This window comes from Psammomys obesus, unplaced genomic scaffold (assembly GCF_907164565.1).
Source record: "Psammomys obesus unplaced genomic scaffold, mPsaObe1.curated_primary_1811, whole genome shotgun sequence".
Classification (NCBI taxonomy): domain Eukaryota; kingdom Metazoa; phylum Chordata; class Mammalia; order Rodentia; family Muridae; genus Psammomys; species Psammomys obesus.
The window spans coordinates 9,485,431-9,503,734 of record NW_026596079.1 but is presented as its reverse complement, the minus strand read 5'-3'; the positions used below and the strand labels follow the sequence as shown (position 1 = coordinate 9,503,734).

At 46.5% G+C, this 18,304-nt stretch overlaps 1 protein-coding gene across 2 annotated transcripts in view; it reads right to left on the bottom strand.

Moving 5' to 3' along the window:
• Positions 1 to 18,304, bottom strand: part of St3gal1 (ST3 beta-galactoside alpha-2,3-sialyltransferase 1) — a 69,501-nt gene that overhangs the window by 37,515 nt on the left and 13,682 nt on the right. For both annotated transcript variants that reach the window (XM_055626519.1, XM_055626517.1), the window contains one exon: positions 11,964 to 12,100. The gene's annotated coding sequence lies outside the window, so the exon portion shown is untranslated. The remainder of the gene's footprint in view (positions 1 to 11,963; positions 12,101 to 18,304) is intronic.

The following is an 18,304-nucleotide window of genomic DNA, read 5'->3' as shown; positions in this document are numbered from 1 at the left end:
GGTCTTTGTCATAAGCGAGGGCAAATAAAGATGGTCAATGTGAATGACCGTAATGACTAGCTAACAGCAGGTGATTATCAGGAGAGGCTCAGGTTCCTTCTCCTTTGAGATTGGGATCCGATGTGTGGGTTTGTGACCACAGCCTTGGGCCAACTGGTAAGGCAAATGACTCCCAGCAAGTGCATAGCTGAACAGTGATGGTTCTGGAAGTCCACCATGCCTAGGGGATTTGAAGGGAAGATGAAAGAAGTGACACAGCCTTGAATCACAGACTAGATATCACGTCCATCCATCCAGTCTGAGGTGTTCTCAGTGTTCCTGGCCAAGGAAAAGAAGCCTTGAACTGAGGATCTGCGCTGTCTAGAGACAGGGCAGGTTTTTTTCTTTTGTTTTGTTTGTGTGTATATGCGTGTGTGTTTGCAGACAGGCGTTGCAGAAAGATCAATTCCTCGAGCTGAGCCAGTTCTTTCTGCGATGCCTATCTGCAAACACAAAAAAGCTGCCCAGCTCTGTCTCTAGACAGCCCACATCTTCAAACTCAGTGACCTCTCATTACCATTCAGGGCATGTGGGCAGGAGGTGGGAAGGTAGAGAGAACTGATGGGGACTCTTAAGGCTCCCTAGCCATCTGAAGCCACCTTCCCATGGAGGCCTCTGAATTCAGTTTGTCAGATTGCATGGTTGCTTCAACTTGCCCACAGCTTATTTTCTACCCAGACTTCTGTCTTGTTACAAAGCATCTCCAAGGGCCTGGGGCCTAATGGCTGTGAGATCCTTGAGATACAATTAAAAGTCAGAGTGGAGCAGACAGAATGCTGGCCTCCAGGCAGCAGAGACTACCGTGAAGGCCTGCAATTACAGGCAAACACAAGGTCACAGACAGGACTCTGAGCAAAACCAGCCTGCCAGGGTTCCCTAGACTAAGAATTCACAGGGCTAAGAGCTCAGTGGGCTCTTGCATGGACTCTCCAGCTTAGCATGGAAGGCAGGGTCTCTCTGGTTCACAGAGGCCAGAGGGAACTACACAGGGAAGGAATGAGAGAGGAAGTTATGTGTGTGGAGGGCCAAGGCTCATCCACTGTGGTACTGCAGACCCAACATGAACTAAGAGCATGACAGGGAAGGAGAGGGCCCCTGTCTTCATAGGCTCTTAAGCTGCCAGAAAGAGGTCACTTAAAAATGGCTTTCTATGTCTCTCGGGCCACAGTGAGGCAGAGGATATTGGAGGAACTGACATGGCTACATTTTCTTAGGCAGAACTTGTGGAATCTAGCATCTACAGGGGGAATCTGACAGGCAAATAGTAGCTGGCATGTAATGGGTTCTCGTGAAGAAGAGAGATGGGTGCATCTGGGGATAAGGGATAAGAGCTTGAGGAGACTGTACTTGAGAAGTGCCCCAGGATTGAGAGTACGAGCCAGCCACTCGTTGGTGTTTATAAAAATCAGGACCCACCAGCCGGCCTCCAACAGAAAGACCTAGACATTGTCACAGACAGGCTGACAGGAAAGAAGCCTCTATCTGGAGGTTCAAGATCTACACAGGACACTATAGTCCCAGGTTGGTGAGGTGTTGGGGAAGGCTTCCACCAAAGGCCACCACGGCCTATTGACCCATCCATCTTCATGTTCTCTGCCTCATCTTCTATCAGCTCCCTGAACGCCACCCCTCTGTTCTTGAGGGACCTTCCTGGGTCTCTAGTGCTCATGATGGTCTCATCTACAACACAGCTCTGCTCCCTTGATGGCCATACTTTTAACCTACTCCTAGTCCATCAACACTCCCAAATCCTCTTTCCCCTCTCTTTCCCCTGCCTGCCATGGCCTTTCTTAGTAACACATGACTCTCCCCAGAAGCACTGGGGATTTGGTTTGTGCTAGTGAAGAAACTTAGTTCTCTGAACCCTGCCTTCCCTCGTGGCTCTCCAGTGAGTACTGTCTACTGAGATTTCCGGTTTCTTAAAAAACCCAGCTATGTTACATGAGTATGTTTTTGTTTGAAAACAAATCAAGTGTGCAATATGGGGCTGCTTCAAATTGTCCACAGCAGCTAACTATAATGTGTCTCATTCTCTGGCAGGGGCATGATTTTGCCAGCTGAAGAGAGTTTAAGTTTGGGATTCTGGGGACTCTGGAGAGCTATAAATGTGAGAGCCCTGAGAGGGTCTGTAATTGCTGCTGTTCCTCACCCCCCCAGCCCCCCCCCCCCCGCTGCTGATTCTTGCTGCTGCTTTTCCTAGTTGCTGACAGCTTTTGCTGTTTGCTGGTTCCTGTTGTTGGTTGAAGATATCTTGATGATGAAGACAGAACTTGCCCCAAGGAACTCAATGTTCTTAATTAGCAGGAAGCAGTCTAAAGACCTCTATCCTGTCTTTTCCCTCTATCCTTCTTTCTCTCCTACCTAGTGTTGGGGGATTGGAAAGGATTGGAGTGGAGAAGAATGGTAGGTAAAAGAACAGAGTAAAAATAGCCAAAAGCCTGGCTATAGTACTGTTAGCTGAATTTGTGAGTAAACACAGCAGGGGGCAGGCACTCCAGCACAGACTATCATAGAATGTCTTCAGGCAAGTGTCACTTTGGGACCTCAACAACAGCCTCTGGGGACCTCCCTTCCTCCTCCCATGGTGCAGCTGTATCAGAACAGGAAGGCCAGACTTGCTTCATGGGTAGAGGCACATGAACCTTTGTTCAGCTCACACTGTGGGCATCCAGGCAGAGAGCCAGCTGAGGCCCTGCAGTTTCCTGAGTGCATTTCTACTGTATCCAGGTACTGAAGAAACAAGAGCAAAAAGCAGGGAACAGAAAGCCAGGAGCTGTCACCAGCCTAAAGAGGAGCTCCGGGGAAGCAAAGGGGAGTGGGTGGCTCTTAGCAGGCGGTCACTCATTTGTACCCCACCTTTATAAAACTACGCTCTGTACAGCATCTATGAACACACTGGCGGCTGGCCTTCCGTGTCCCCCATTCTGGGTGCAGACACAGGATGAACTGTTTGTTAAATATTCTAAATCTCAGGAATGACATATGGGTGACTTTTCTGGAGGAACTTGTGAGATTTATTTACACTGGCTTCAGTATATGCAGAGTGCATTTAATATATTTATAAATGCATACGATATATACACACGCATACAGTGTGAACGTGTGTGCAGACATACGTGCACACATGTAAGTTCTGCAGCATTTCTGATCTACTTACCCCTTGGAGTAGCATACTATTAACATGTTAACTCTCATGATTATCCTCTGAGTAGGTGTTATCCCAGTTGATAGGAAAAGGAAGCGAGGCACAAGACTTCAATAGCTGGGTGTGTTCGGTGGATACACTGCAGCGGGATGAAGAATATGGTCCCCTGCCATCAAACCCAAGAATGCCCATATACCCATTGTTCTTATGTCCATCCCCAGAACTGCCAAGGAGAGGAGGTGAGTGATGAGAGGAAGCTCAGACTATGCTCTAAGTAGAGCTCTACGTAGTGGAATTCAGTCAGAACCATTCTACCCTAATGCAAGGCTTCCTGGTGCTACAGCTACCCTCAGGGCAGATGACATTCGATCTCAAACAAAGGCAGAGACTGACACTCCAGGTATCAACCATCCGAACACTGACGAAATCTGCCCGTCGACATCTCTCACCTCCCTCTTAGTGTCTGTCTAAGCATTTTCATTGAAATGTTGCAGGGGTAACTAGTTTCAGACAATGAACTAAACGTCTCAAAAATTCTTCAATATTTTCATCCAGAACCGTGCACGTTAACAGATCTTCATTAGGTGAGTGATCCGGCTGGCACCATCCAGATGCAGTGTGGAGGGACATCCTAGGATGAGTGAAGGGAAGAGTGGCCTTGTACTGTCACCCCACATGCCAGACACACCGTCTCCCAGGAGGACCTCTTGGCTCATGTTCCAAGCTGCCTTTCCTGGCATGTGAAAGCCTGTCCTGTGGCAGTCTGGTCTGCCTACAAAGTGCTAGAACAAGGGAGGGTTTCCAGGCCTCACTGGGTGTGTGTGAAGGTCCCGTGCTGACGAAGCATGCCTTACACTAGGACATCAGGGCATCTAGCAGAGCAAAGGCTATCTGTATTCCACTAGAATCCTGGAAGGTCCTGGATTTCCATAGAATGTGGGCATTCCACCCCTCACGGTCCAGAGGCAGTCCCAATTTCATGCAGCCCTGAACTACTGTTACCAGGTATATATGGCCTGTAGGCGCGGCAGACGCTTTGAACACCAGGAGCCATGCTTGTGCTATATTTGACCTGTAGATTATCAACAATGCAAGCTGACCTGAAGTGGGTCACAGTCCAGTGTAACTGCTAGCATACATTAACTGCTAGCATACATCCTGCCTCCTCCACATGCTAGCCGCTGGAAGAGTGCAATATGGGAGAATGGGTTCTTTTCCTATCAGAAACAAGCTCCCTTGACCCCGAGGCCTGCTTCTTCTTTGCTTGACCTGTCCTTGTTCCGTTTTCTCCATGACCTGGACAGTGAGCCCCACAGAAAAAGGATCCACTTGCCTGTCACATGATCCCACCATGTTGTGGGATCTCCTTGGTTTTCACCCTGTCCCTCTCCCAGCCTCCTGAGATCATCTTCCTGTTTATAATCTTCCTGGCTTCCTTCCCCAGCAAGGTCACAACTGTGAACAGGTGGCAGAAATTCTCAAAGCAGCTCTGGTGTCCTCATTCCTCCCGGGAACTGATCCCAGGAACACAGTTCAAATGAAGCAACATGCTCACAACATCACAGGGCTGGTGACAGTAACCAGAACGATCATACATGTAAATGCTCATGACATATAAATATGCAGCAATTGAGGGGTAGAAATGTCCAGATTCTACTGCTGCTTGCTGGAATATTACACAACCACTGCAATGATTGCTCACGGTGATTGCTTGGAACACTTTCAGAGTGACTCTTGACCCAAGCACAGGATTCAAGGGGGTGGGGGAAGAGACGGTCTGTCCCTGATGCCTAGAGACCCCTGTTGAGTACACTGCCCAAGAGGCTGCTAAGAGCAGGGAACTGATCCTATGCTAATTAACAAAGAGAGAAGCAAGTCTGTGTCTCCAGCTTTAAAGGTCCCTTTCCTGCTTTTCTTCTGATGGCCATTACTCTCAGCACAAAGGAAATTTTAGTGCTTAGGGAAAGTGTTCACACAAAAACCATTGAGCAACACAATGACGTGTCTTCCCTGAACAGCCTCTTGGATGTGTTGTAGCCCAAAGGCATGCCAAATGAAATTCTGGCAGGCTGGCTCTGTTACCCTCCTTTCCCTTTCTTCCTCCTCCTCACCCAGCCACTGATTTCAGAAAGGGCTGAATGCTACTTGGGTGTGCTTGCTTAATAAAGTGGGAGACATGTGGACATGTGAGTGGAAGCTATTTGGGCCAGTATCCAGAAAAAGCAAGGGTTCTCAAAGACAAAAGCCCACAGATACTGGATCTTCAGTTTCCATTGCCCTGAAATTAGGTCTGAAGTGGTATCAACATGCCTGAGAAGGCTGAAGAGGGAAGAGAGATCCCCAGGAGTCCTGCCTAACCCCAACCCACTCGGGTGCAGCACTCAGAATGTTGTGCTTATGGATCTAGCAGGTGGGCCAGCCGGTGGTGCACTGAGAACAGTAGAAATAACATGGCTTTGGACTGCATCTCCTAGTGCATTGGGAATGCCTAAACATGCTGGGTCACCTTCCTCAGTGCTGGAAAGGAAAAGCTGCATTCGGTGAAGGTAAGAACTCATAAGGGAAGGAGGAAACACCAGTCCTCTTCCTCCAGGATCCTAAATAGCTATTTTAAGACTGGCCAGGGTGACAATGAGATGCAACAAGTGTGTGTTTGTGTGTGGGGGGGGAGGGGAGTGGGGGAAGATGCTGAAGGAGAAGGCCTGGTTAAAGATGGGGTGAAAATGGAAATGGGAGGGAGCGATTCCCAAAAGACAGGGCATGCACATGCACTGAGTTTTGAAGAAGAGAGGACAAATGACTCATTAGGAGGCAGGGAATGAGGTGCTCCAGCAAGGAAGAAATATACAAGCCGCAGGGGCATGAAGTCCCTGAGGCACAGCAGGCTTCCATCTGGAATGGTCACCTATGACACCCCAGCTATATCCCTATGTAACTCACCCCTTTGTTGTGGACTCAAGTTCACGGAAAAAAAAAAAGCCACATCTATGTTGAAGATTTTGCAGATTGGTTAGTGCTCAGTAATTCTGGGTAGCTGAGCTGTTGTAGACAAAAAGAACAGATGGGGGCAGATGACTCAGTAGAATGTTAACTCAGCGCATCCTGGGTTCAATTCCTAGCACCGCAGAAGCAGGGCATGATGTTGCATACCTGTAATCTCAGTCCTGGGGATGTAGAGGCAAGAAGAACAGAAGTTTAAGGTCATCCTCAGCTACATAGCAAGTTCAAGGCCAGCTTGACTACGTGAGACCCTATCTCATAAACAAATATTATAGGTCATTTTTTAAGTCTCCCTAATATCCATTTATCAACTATCTCTGTATCTGATCTAGCATTCTTTTAACTTCAGGTGAAACCTTCAGTATGTATTAACACACTACAAGCTTCCAAAACCTTAAAAGCTAAGCATGCCATTAGCCTCTGAAATCTATAGTAAGATAACCCATACCCTTTGCTGTAACCAGCCCTCCTGATGTTCCCACTAAATGGGTAAATGCATTGCTTTATGACTTTCTTTTGTTTTGTGACTATAGAATCCATGTTACCAGTTAACAGGGGAACCGCATCACCTGGCACAACTTAAGTCTGTGTTCCTCATCCATGGTTACTTATATTTGGCTCAGAATAAAGTTTCCTTCCCTCTGGAGAAAGAGCTGTGTTTCCAATACCCACTGACAACTCTTCTGTTTCATACTGGCCATTACAGTGTGCTGTATCTAGAATGACTCTGAGCACTTTTCTGTATATTAACTACTTCAGGCTATAATCAACTAACCATCTGACAGGTAAGCAAACTGAGGTCAGGATGACTCGGTGAGTAGCAGAAGTGTGATCTGCACCCACACCACACTAATCACTGCTCTATAGAGTGCTGTACATAGCAACAAGTTGGATGAGGTTGGATGAGACTGGGGACTCAGAGGGGATGTTGAGGAATCTTGTCCTTCATCCCATAGAACTTGGACTCTCTCTCAGAGCTATTATGGATATGAGCATTAGAAAAAAGAAGAGCAAAATGAAAGCATGTCTGGAACTGAGATTATCTGCAGAAACTGTAAATGCCTGAATACTTGCCAGCTGGGTATGACCAGACGAAAAGCTGCTCATTCATGAAGAGTGAAGGACTCAGCACATACGAGTGGCTTCTAAAAGCACCTACAAAATTTCCATGCCCCTGGTGGCCCTCCCTTCCTGCAACACTGGCTTGGCCACAGTGGTTGACCAGAAATAGCCATTCTCCATGAAGGAAAGTGTTGGATTCAAGGGAGGCTGATGTGAGTTACATCTGATACAATAAGGAAGATGCAGGTAATAGCAGAGAGCCCACAACAAGCTGCACAGTAAGCAGTCACAAGTGAAGGAACACTCCTGGTCCTGACGTTTAAAAGCTTCGGGATTGGGACAATGAAACAGGTGCTCGTGGACGTGTGGGAAAATGAGCCTGCTCTGACAAGCCCAACTGAGGGTGTACAGGCCAGAGAGAAGACTCAACATCACCAGCCCCCAGTACTCATTTTTTTGTTCACAAACGGGGCTTTGCCATTAGCATCTAACACTTGGAACATCCTGCTCTTCTAGGAAAAGCTCCACATGGATCCATTATGAGTGATTTCATTCTAAGCTATGTTTTATCTAAGCCTTTTCCTGAACTTGGCTATCCAGGCTATTTTCCCAGATATTAGAGGCTACAAAAGAATTAGAAGCAAGGATCCTGAAGAGGCAACAGAGCTGGTGGGAAAGGCCCTGGAAATGCACTGCAGCTTCAAAGCTCAGCTCAGAGCCATGTGCCTATGGGTATGTTACTAAACCATCCTGTGCCTCTGTTCCATAAACAGCTCATGCAGTGTGGAGTTGTCTCTAAGGAAACACTATACAAAGCCACATATTTAAAACAAAGCACAAGCTCTTTATAAGTGGGTTGCACCTGGCTTATCAGTAGAAAGTTCCCATGGTGGCTGACCATGTGCTTTTAGAAATGAGCTCTAGCCAAGTCACTGGAAGTACTCCCAGATGCTCCACACACACCAAGCTCAGCACAACTGTAGTTCAGCTGGTCCTTGGGATGTACCCTGGAAGTGGGATCACTAGGTCAGTGTCTTAGTTACTGTTCTATTGCTATGAACAAACAGGATGATCATGGCAACTCCTATGAAAGAAAGCATCAGATTGGGGGCTTGATCAGCATTTTTAAAAGGGTTAGTTCATGATCATCATGGCAAGAAGCAGAAAGGCATGGTGCTGGAGCAATAGCCAAGAGTTTTACATCTTGATATGAAGGAAACAGGTAGAAAGAGAGACAGAAAGAGAGACCAAGAGAGTCCACTCCCAGCAACATACTTTTTTCCATCAAGGCCATATCTCCTAATCCTTCTAATCCTTTTTAAACAGTTCCACTACATGGTAACTAAGCCTACTAACATAGGAGCCCATATGGGTGAGGACATTCCCAAAACACCACAGTTGACCTAAAGATTATATAGACTGTGTCTTTGAGCACCCGGCAGCATGAAGAGAACAAAAGACTTCACTCCATCTCATCAGCCAGAAAACAAAACCAAGAACACCCACGTTACCAAACACTACAGTGGATGTTCCTGTCCTTCCCAATGGCCTTATGAGTATGTGTCCAGATAGTAACAGGTTACCTGTTCCCCACCTACAAGCTCCAGAGACCCAGGAAAGAAGGCCTGATAATCCCTCAGCTCCAAATCCACCAGAGAACTGACCCACACCCAGAAGAGCGGTCCCCTCTCCCCAGAGCACCCCACTTATCAAGGCTTATATTTTATTTTAAATCTATGACTTAGTATATTATTTCTATATGGAGAACTTTAAACTGCATATGTCTCCAGCTTCACAAAGCCAGAACTATGCTCTGTGCTAGCCACTGACTGGTAGATCTATTTTCCCCACCTGGGCTATCAGCATCCCAGACGGATGGTACCTGCTGTCTCCCTTCACTTTCAGTGCCCAGTAATGCCCCAGGGCTGGAGGCACCCCTGAGTACCTGCCAAGAACCTGAAGATGGGACGTGCAGACAGAAACAAAAGCTGTCTTCTTTTTCTACTTATTTATCCACTGGGTTCACTCATTAACTCCCCTGTACAAGCTAATCCTTCACCATCTGACAGCCTTTAGAATATGCAAAGATACTCCCCTGCTTGTGTTTGCCTTCATCCAGGGAAGGAGCACGTGCTTCTTGACACTGACACTGCTTGACACTGCCTCTCTCTCCTCAAAGGCTATCAACAAAGGAAATTCCCCCAAGCTCCTCTCCACCCAGGTGGACTGGGGGACCGCCAACATGCCCTCTTATCTCAGCTACTGAGAGCCTGGCCTGCAGGCTGTCTCTGGTCTGGCTGATAACACAGCCTATTGTTTTTAAAGGAAATAACTTTGCCCTGAAAGCTTCCATGGACGTGACTCTGTCTGACTGGGTTGAGGCAGGAATAGGCTTGGCTCTCTACAAGGCCCATAGACCCTGTGAAGGAGGAAACATTTCTGTCATGAATTGTGACCAACAGTCCTTGTATCTCTCCCCACTCTCTTTTTTGACTCATTTTCAGTGGAGTTGGGCTCCCCATGGACAGACCTCTTGTGCCCACACAACTGCTCCAGGGCCCCTGCTCACTCTCCTGCCACTTCTATGCATACTTCCTTCTTCCCCTTAGCCACTCTAGGATAGGACATGAACTCTCTGGGTCTTTGTCTAGAACAGACCATTCAAGAAGTCAGAAACACTTGTAGGCACCTGAGGGGAACTAGTATTTGTCAAGTGATGTTGGGAATACAGTGGCATTTAAGTAAAGGTATCCTTGCTAATGCAGCTCAGCTAGGTTCAAGTTTTCCTCCCACTCTGAGCTCAGGACAAGAGACCATGTGTTGTGTTCTGACATGTATGCACATTCACATATTGCTAGGGGCTGTCTGTTGTACTTTCCCTTGCAAGATTATGTGTCAGTGCAGTGGCTCATATACCTGGCTCATGGGGAACAAGGGAGAGGTGTCCTTCAATAAGGTCCAGTTGGCTACTGCCAGGGCTAGAGACCTGTAGCCATCCGAACAAACATTTGCCCATTATTAAAGTTTGGAGGTGATATGTTCTCTGCAGTCTTAGATGTTTCAATGACTGATCTTCTGCTGGTGGCCCTGTTTGGGGAATTATGGAAACTTTAAGATATGGCCTGACTGGAGGAAGGGGTTGGGAGGGGAACACTGTGTGCGTAGTTATGAGTCATAGCTCAGCTCTAATTCCTGCTGTAACTCTTCAGCTTCTAGGTCTATCTGCCCAGATGAGAGCAAGCTTCTGCTGCTATAACAGAAGCCATTCCTGCCACTGTGTCTTTACCTCCATGCTGGATAGTATTCCCTTAAACCATAAGCCCAAATAAATCCATCTTCCCTTAGGTAGCTTTTGTCAGGTATCTGGTCACAGCAAGGAGGGATGGATCCATGACACCCACCCTCCGCTCTGGGATTTCTTCCTCTTTTATGGCGCATTCCTGGACCTTTGAATCTGAGCACAACAGTCAAGATAGGTGCTCACTGTGAGTGGCTGCTTTCCACAGCAGTGCAACTTGGCATAGCTTTGTTAGTATTTCAGAATAAGGATCTAACACAGGCCTGATAGTTTACTAAATGTGGTACTTAGAGTGGTATTGAGTCATTTAATAGCAAGATAGACCTGAATTTCATGGATGTTCTAGCATCATCAGCAAGAGCTCATGATGCAGTTACTATGCAGATAAGTCAGTCAACTTGATGAGGTTTAGAACTGCCATAGGTTGAACTAATTGGGGTGGGAATGCCTACTCGAATTGTGGTTGTTCCCACAGATCTGCTGGGTCCTGAACTAAATCAGGAGAGAGCAACCTGAGCACCAACATTCATCTCTCTCTGCTTCCTGACTGTGGGTACCATATGACCAGCTGCCTCATTCTCCTGATACCATAACTTCTCTGTCACAATGAATTGGCTATACCTCAAACTGTGGGCCAGAATAAACCCTTCCTTTCCTAAGACACTCCTGTCACTGAAAAGTAACCAATACAGTGTGTTTAGTAATAATTTGGATGCTGTGTACAGATGTAGATGTGTATTTATATGTATATAAATAATATCATGCAAATACACATGTCTTTCCTAGTACTATGTTCAGGATGTAGGCTAGCGATGCATACACCCAGGACTTCATTGTGGCTGCCACAACATTCTCCCCTGAGAGGCATCCAGGTACTGGCAAAAACTCTGATTCCACACAGCAGCCAGCTCATCTCTAGATCTAGATGCACAGGACAAAGAGCAAGGGAAGTTCATCAGGCCTGTCCTCAGAACAAGCAAGTACCTCTTAACCTAGAATGCAACAGTGTCAGGCCAGGCCTTATTTGTAACAGCAGCCACTTGTCATGGAAGAATGCTCACAATTCAGGTATCTCTTGTCAGTTTTCAAGAGAACTGCAAAGCTCTCCATCAGAAGCCTGCTCTGCACTTCACAGGGAGAATGGGTCCCCTCTGTGGGCGCTGCTCCACATGGCAGGCAAGCAATGATACAAAGAGTCTAAGAAAACAGGGCAACACCCCTTGCTCTGCTACATAGCCCACAGAACCGTCTGGAAAACACAGTGCATGTCTCATCCCCTGTCCAATCCCTCAACGTAATTCCAAGTGTTGGAAAGACAGCATATTTTTCTCATCCCCCAGTGCACCCACAGAACAGCCCCACTGGAGAGACTGGAAAAGACAGCACATCCCCTTCATGTGGGAGAAATCAGTCACTCACCTCAGGAAGCTGAGCCACTGTCAACTCTTGGCCCACAAATGCAACTGCTCAGCCCCACAGCTCTGAGCCTTGTTCAGCACAGTCCCCAAAAGTGCCAGTTGCTTCTCGATGGCATTTCTAGTTCAGCAAAGGCAAGTCTGAAAATGGAAAACAGAGAGAAAGTACAAGTTAAGTTGGGCATTAATCCCATCCCAGGCTTTCCTGACATGCTTAAGACAATGACAAGGAATCTTCCTACCACCCTAACATTCACACTGCACAGGAGGTTCCAACAACACTACTGTCCCATGACCAGAGTTGGGACAAAAAACCAACCAACTCATACCTCCTGCTTGCAAGGGGTGAGAGGCAGACCACTGCACAGAAAATTCAGGGTAATGGGACACAGGATGTAACGGACACTCTGGAGAATGGAGGAGGAAGTGAGCAAGTTGGTCTGAAAGGAGGGTGTGATATGAAAGTCATGTGAGATGGTAACTGTGAATATACATCAGATGTCGCGTCTATAAAAACAAGGTCTTAAAGTAATTGTCCCCAAGGGCCAGGGAAAACAATGCAAGCATGAAAATTTAAGAGAATTATTGGATCGTGAGCAACAGGGGAGATACAATGGACTTTGGCTGGTCCCCATCTCTACAATGCAGTCCTGATGTCACCAAGGTCACAGTCCCAAAGCTTCCCATAATACGGATTTGAAAAACATGCAAATTGGCACAGCACAACAAGGCAGTAAGGAACAGGAAACAAACTGCACTGTCCCATCAAGAGAGGGTCCCAATTTCCCCAGACTATCAGTATTCAAAGTGGTTCTGTCTTCCCTCACAAGCAGAGTCCATTTCTCTACCTTTTGATCCCGAGATTGACTTTACAGGAGTAAAAGAGTGGATAGAGCACAAAGCTTCAAACACAGACTGTGGCAGGGACTGGGGTAGCTTAGTAGTAGAGCACATACTTAGCATTCAGGAGGCCCCAGGTTCGAATCCTAGGATCACATACATGCAAAACAGTCCTCATGCAACCATTCCACTTCCTCACTGCAGGGACTCATTCTGCTACCACAATAACTGGCATAGGACAGCCCTATGGAGCATACAAAACATCATGCAGAGGTCTTGGGTCTCCCTGGCTAGCACAGGTTAAGCACCAGATTTGCTTGTGAGAATATCAGATACAATGAGTCCCAGCAAAATTAAGTAGATCCGAAGGATGCATCCACCCAGAGTCCGGAAGATGAAAGCAGTGGGCTGGACCAGGCCCCTGGGTTTAGACTATGCATCTTGTAGGGAAGGGTTGCTGAGCAACATACTCACCTTAGTGAACTCCACAGCAGTTCATGGCGAATTAGGAAGGAAGCTATCGAGGAGACAGGCTGGGGCAAGAGGAGCAGGGAGATTCAAGAGCTGTTTCAGGTGAAGAATTGGCAAATCAGAGATCAACAGAAGCCAGCTTTGTCTAAGGGCTTAGGTCTGGCTCTGGGAACCACACACGGTGTTGACTATAAACAGTCTGCTAGGAACTGTAGTGGGACAGGATGTTTACAGGGAAGCTACACAAAAGGGACATAAGCAGAAGGACTCAGATTCTCAGGGAAAAAAAAGTAAAAAAAAAGATAAAAAATTAAAAAACAAACAAACAAACAAACAAAAAAAAACCCAAACAATACTACCCTCTCCTGGCCCTGTGAGCTACAGGACACTAGTCCTGGCATCATTACCATCTGGCCACCACCACCATCTCCACTGAAGGACTCTTGCCTCTCATGAACAGCAGAAGGGGGCCTTGACTACCACTAATAGCTGGAAGGACTTGGCTTATCAGCGACAGCTTGAGGGGGTTCCTCCCTGCCAGCAACAACTGCAGGAAACTTTTACTCTCCACAACAGCTGGAGGTGGACTTGACTCTTAGCAACTGCTGGAGGAAGCCTTGACTCTCTCAGCAGTAGCCAGCGTAGGCGTTGATGACCTTACCTTGGCCTCCCCATTTCACTGGATGGCACAATCCCCTTTATTTTTGTGCTTTCTACTCAACCCTCACATTCCAGTACAAAGGGCACCTCCTAGGACCCCTCTGCTGACTCTCAGATGGGAAAGACATCGCCATTCTAGTCCTTGGCCTCTATGCTTCCACAAAATGCTTTCCTGGCTTGTTAAGCCCTGAGGTGATGGGCCATCTGCCTCTCATCAGAGCCCCTGGTGTGACATAAGAAGAAAGTTAATCACTATTTCCTCCTTCTTCCCCTCCTCCTCCTTCCCCTCCTTTCTTCCTTCCTCTTCCTCTTTTTTCTTCTTCCCTCCCTCCTCCTTTCTTCTTCTCCTCCTCCCTCCTTCCTTCCGTCCTTCCTTCCTCTTTTCTTCTTCTTTTTGTAGTGCTGGGGATCAAGTCCTGGGCCTCCTGCATACAAGCTGGGCTATAGCCCTTACCCTAGGGTGCCCACAGTTTCCTTTGTTTTGCCCACTTATAGTCTATTCACTGTTTTGTTTTGTTTTTAAATTTTTTTTTGTTTGTTTTTGCAGCACAGGTTTTCTTAACACCAGGCCTCCCCTCAGTCTGCTGTCAGTGCTCTCCGTGGAATGAGCCCCTTCCTGGAAAAGGGGCTATACTTTGTAGCTGGTACCCTCCACCCACTCTTGTTATCTATTGAGCAATACTGTAGTTTATATACAATACCAAGGAGGCACTTGGTGATTGTTAAATAAATGAATGAACAAGAGATAAGTATCTGAATAAGGCTGGTTCATAATTTAATAGAAGCCTGTACTTGAGTTTGGATTTATATAGGTTACATCTTACTGAATAGTTGAAAACCATCATGATAGAATGGCCTATACACACACACACACACACACACACACACTCCTAGAGATAATACTTTGGTTGCTCTCTATCTTAAAGCATAATGGGGGAAATAAAGAATTACTTTAACATGGAACCCTGCTCCCCACTGAGCCTTATTCTATAGTCTGGCATTGTAAACATCAATTCATGACCAGGGATCTCACTGGAGCAATGCAACCAGCCCTGAACCAATGCCTTCCTTGGTCTGTCTGGACATGGCTGGTTTGAATCTGAAATATCTCCTGAAGTCTTGTAAGTCAAAGGCTCTATTGTCAGCTGATGAGCCTTGGGGGAAGTGAATGGATCTCAAGGGCCCTGACTTTATCCATCGATGGATAAATTAGCAATCTACAGACGGATTGCTAATTTTATGGCTTTATTGGGAGATGATGGGCATGAGGCATAGGGCATGGGGCCTAGTTGGAGGAAGGAGGTCACTGGAAGCTCTCTCTTTCCCTTCCCCTGTTTCCCTCAGATTCCTGGTAGCCTTGATCTGAATGGCCTCCTCTGTCCCATGGTCCCACAGGTTCTGCCTTACCACTGGCCCACTGCCATTGGATCAAGCCACAGTGGGTGGAAAGCTCAGAAACTGGGCCAAATTAACCCACTCCACTCATGTGTTTCTTCTCAGACTTTTCTCAGAAGAATGAGAAACAAAAAGCATCTCTCAGCATCTAAGCTCAGTTCACTTTCTATAGCCTCAGTCGCTCAAATTTGTAGTCATAGCACTGAACTTTCAAACATAGAGTAGGCATCTGCTGATGCCTAGAACAGTCCGTTCATTACTCTGACTTCCCAGGTCTTGTATTTTTTAACACAAGTACCCAAAAACATTTGCTGAAAGGCCACCTTACAGTTCTGTGACCACCAAGCCCTGATGCCATGCCTCTATTTGTCCAGGTTGATGCTTCCACAGGAGCTTCCAGCAGAGATGACAACTCAATCCTCACCACTGAAACACAAGTACTGGTGTTTCAGACACTCCAAACACGAGTTTTACACATAAGAAAATCAGCCAGAAGTTATTCTCTGTGGGCCCAGGAACAACTCCCCAACTTGGTCTGTGGAGTGAGTGTAGACTCAAGGTTGTGTCAACCTATTCCAGGCAACTACCTCTTCATGCTGCCCATCCTCTAGGCAGCATGAGTACTAATCCAGATCCTCACTGGAAGATTTCTGGGTTCCAACGAGGACACTAAGAGACAAGAAAGACATTTACCACCTAGCTGGAGCATGGATTAGGACAAATTCCAGTTAAACAAATCATGGTTATGTTCCTCTGTGTTCTTATTTCCCCTGATCTGGATCCATAAGTCATTCTTTCTTTGACCCTATTAGTGCATCCACCATTCACAGCCCCATGTGCCCTCAGACATGCAGCCCTTTCCTGCACAGTATTATATAGTAAATCTCACAAGAGACTGGTCTCCAATTTCATTCCTTCTCAGGGTAGGTCAGCGAACAAGAAATCAAACTCAACATCATTCCTGGAGAGACAGAGGCAGTTTGCTTAATAAATCATAGCTTTTCCCCTCCAAGCAGAAAATGATTGTCTGAATGTTGTCTGGCTCAATACTATCGCTGCATTTATAAATTACAGGACTCTTTACCCAGGGGCCCCCGGGCATGTCATGTTCTTTCACAATGTGAATGCTTCTATGTATGCCACAGGGATGGGCAGACCAATTCTCAGTGTGATTTCACAAAAGCAGCTTTTCTAAAACAAACTCATAGAGAAGAGGCAAAGTATGCCTGCTTCAACTGTCTCGAAGGGCTATGTTGAGAAGCAGATGAATTAACAAGGGCACTGGGGCTGGGAAGATGGCTCACAGTAAAAGTGCTTTCTGCATAGCATGAAGGCCCAAATTCGGATCCTCAGAAGCCATATAAAATCCTGGCACCATAGTGGGAGCCCGTAAGCCAGGTGATAAAGAGAGAGCGGGGCAGCGCTTGTTGGCCAGCCTAACAGAAGCAGTGAGTTGCAGGTTCTGTGTGACACTCTGCCTCAAAAAACTAAGGTGTAGATGGATTAAAGAAGACGACACTGAAGACCAGCTTCTGAACACATACCCACAGACTGGATGCACAAACAAAATTAAAAATTTAAAGAATTGAAACTATAAAAAAAAAAAACACATGAAATCACCTTGATAAAACCAAATAAAACAGCAGTAGTAATAGTAAATGGTATCTTCAAGGGCTGAATGGCATGTTGTTAAACTATCCTTCAGTGTGTTTGGGTGTGTACATATGTACTGTCATGTTTTATCATTTTGAGCAAGAATATTGTAGTGGTTTGAATATGTATGTCCCCCATAGACTCACGTGTTTGAATGCTTGGCTCGTACAAAGGGGCACTCTTAGGAGGTGTGGCCTTGTTGGAGGAAGTGTGTCACTGTGGGGCAGGCTTTGCTCAAGCTATGCTCAGTGTGGCACCCAGACTCCTACTGCTGCCTGAGGATCAAGATGTAGAACTCTCTGCTCCTTCTCCAGCACCATGTCTGCCTGTACTTTCCATGTTTCCTGCCATGATGATAAGGGACTAAACCTCTGAAACTGTTAAGTCAGCCCTAATTAAATGTTTTCCTTTATAAGAGTTCCTTGGTCATGGTTTGATTACCTTCACAGCAATAAAACTCTAATACAAACACACACACACACACACACACACAGGGAGGGAGGCTTGGGGTTAAGCAACTTGGAGATATGACTAGCACATTCTGGGGTCAGAAAGAGAAAATAATGCATAATAAAGGCTTGTAAAGGCCAGAACTAACACAGCCTTCCTCATGTGAGCATTTACGAAACTTGGCTGGGCTCTGTCACACACTGTACCTTGCCCTAGTGAGGCCAACAGTAGACTCTTGGGCACTGCCTTCCAGAAGTGCACTGTGTGGGGAAGGAACACAGACCCCGTGGGAGATAATGAATGTACATGTGAATAGTTTCCTAACTAGAATGAGTGTCGCTGTATCTGAGTGCAAAAGGGATATAACCAACTGAGGAAAAAGAGCAGATTGAGAGCTAGAGACCTAGAAAAGTCAGCATGGTTGCCACAGGCTGATGCCGAGAGTATAGGCACAGAGAGCAGGTGGTCAACTTTCTTCTGTGTGTGACAGCCACACTCTCACATGAATCTGGACAGAAACTCAGGAAGCCATGGACTTAACAGCTTGGGAGTGCTGTCCTCTATCTTGAAGCCTCCATATCTGAAACAGGTTCCACATACTAGATACCTCATGGTGAGGTCTGACTACTTTGAGGGAGAAATATTACCACTAACACCAGCAGCTATGGCTGATCCTGGCCAGAGCGGCTGGAGCCAAGTATTTCATGTGCATAATTTCTCTCTACCTTCAGCATACAACTCTGAGACTTGTTGTCCATCCCTATTTCACAGATGTGGAAGCTGAGGATCTGAAGTAGTTCCCTAATTTACTCAAGGCCACACAGAAATGAGAGGAGGTGAATTTCAAAGCCAGGGCTCCCTTAGATAGGATAGTCC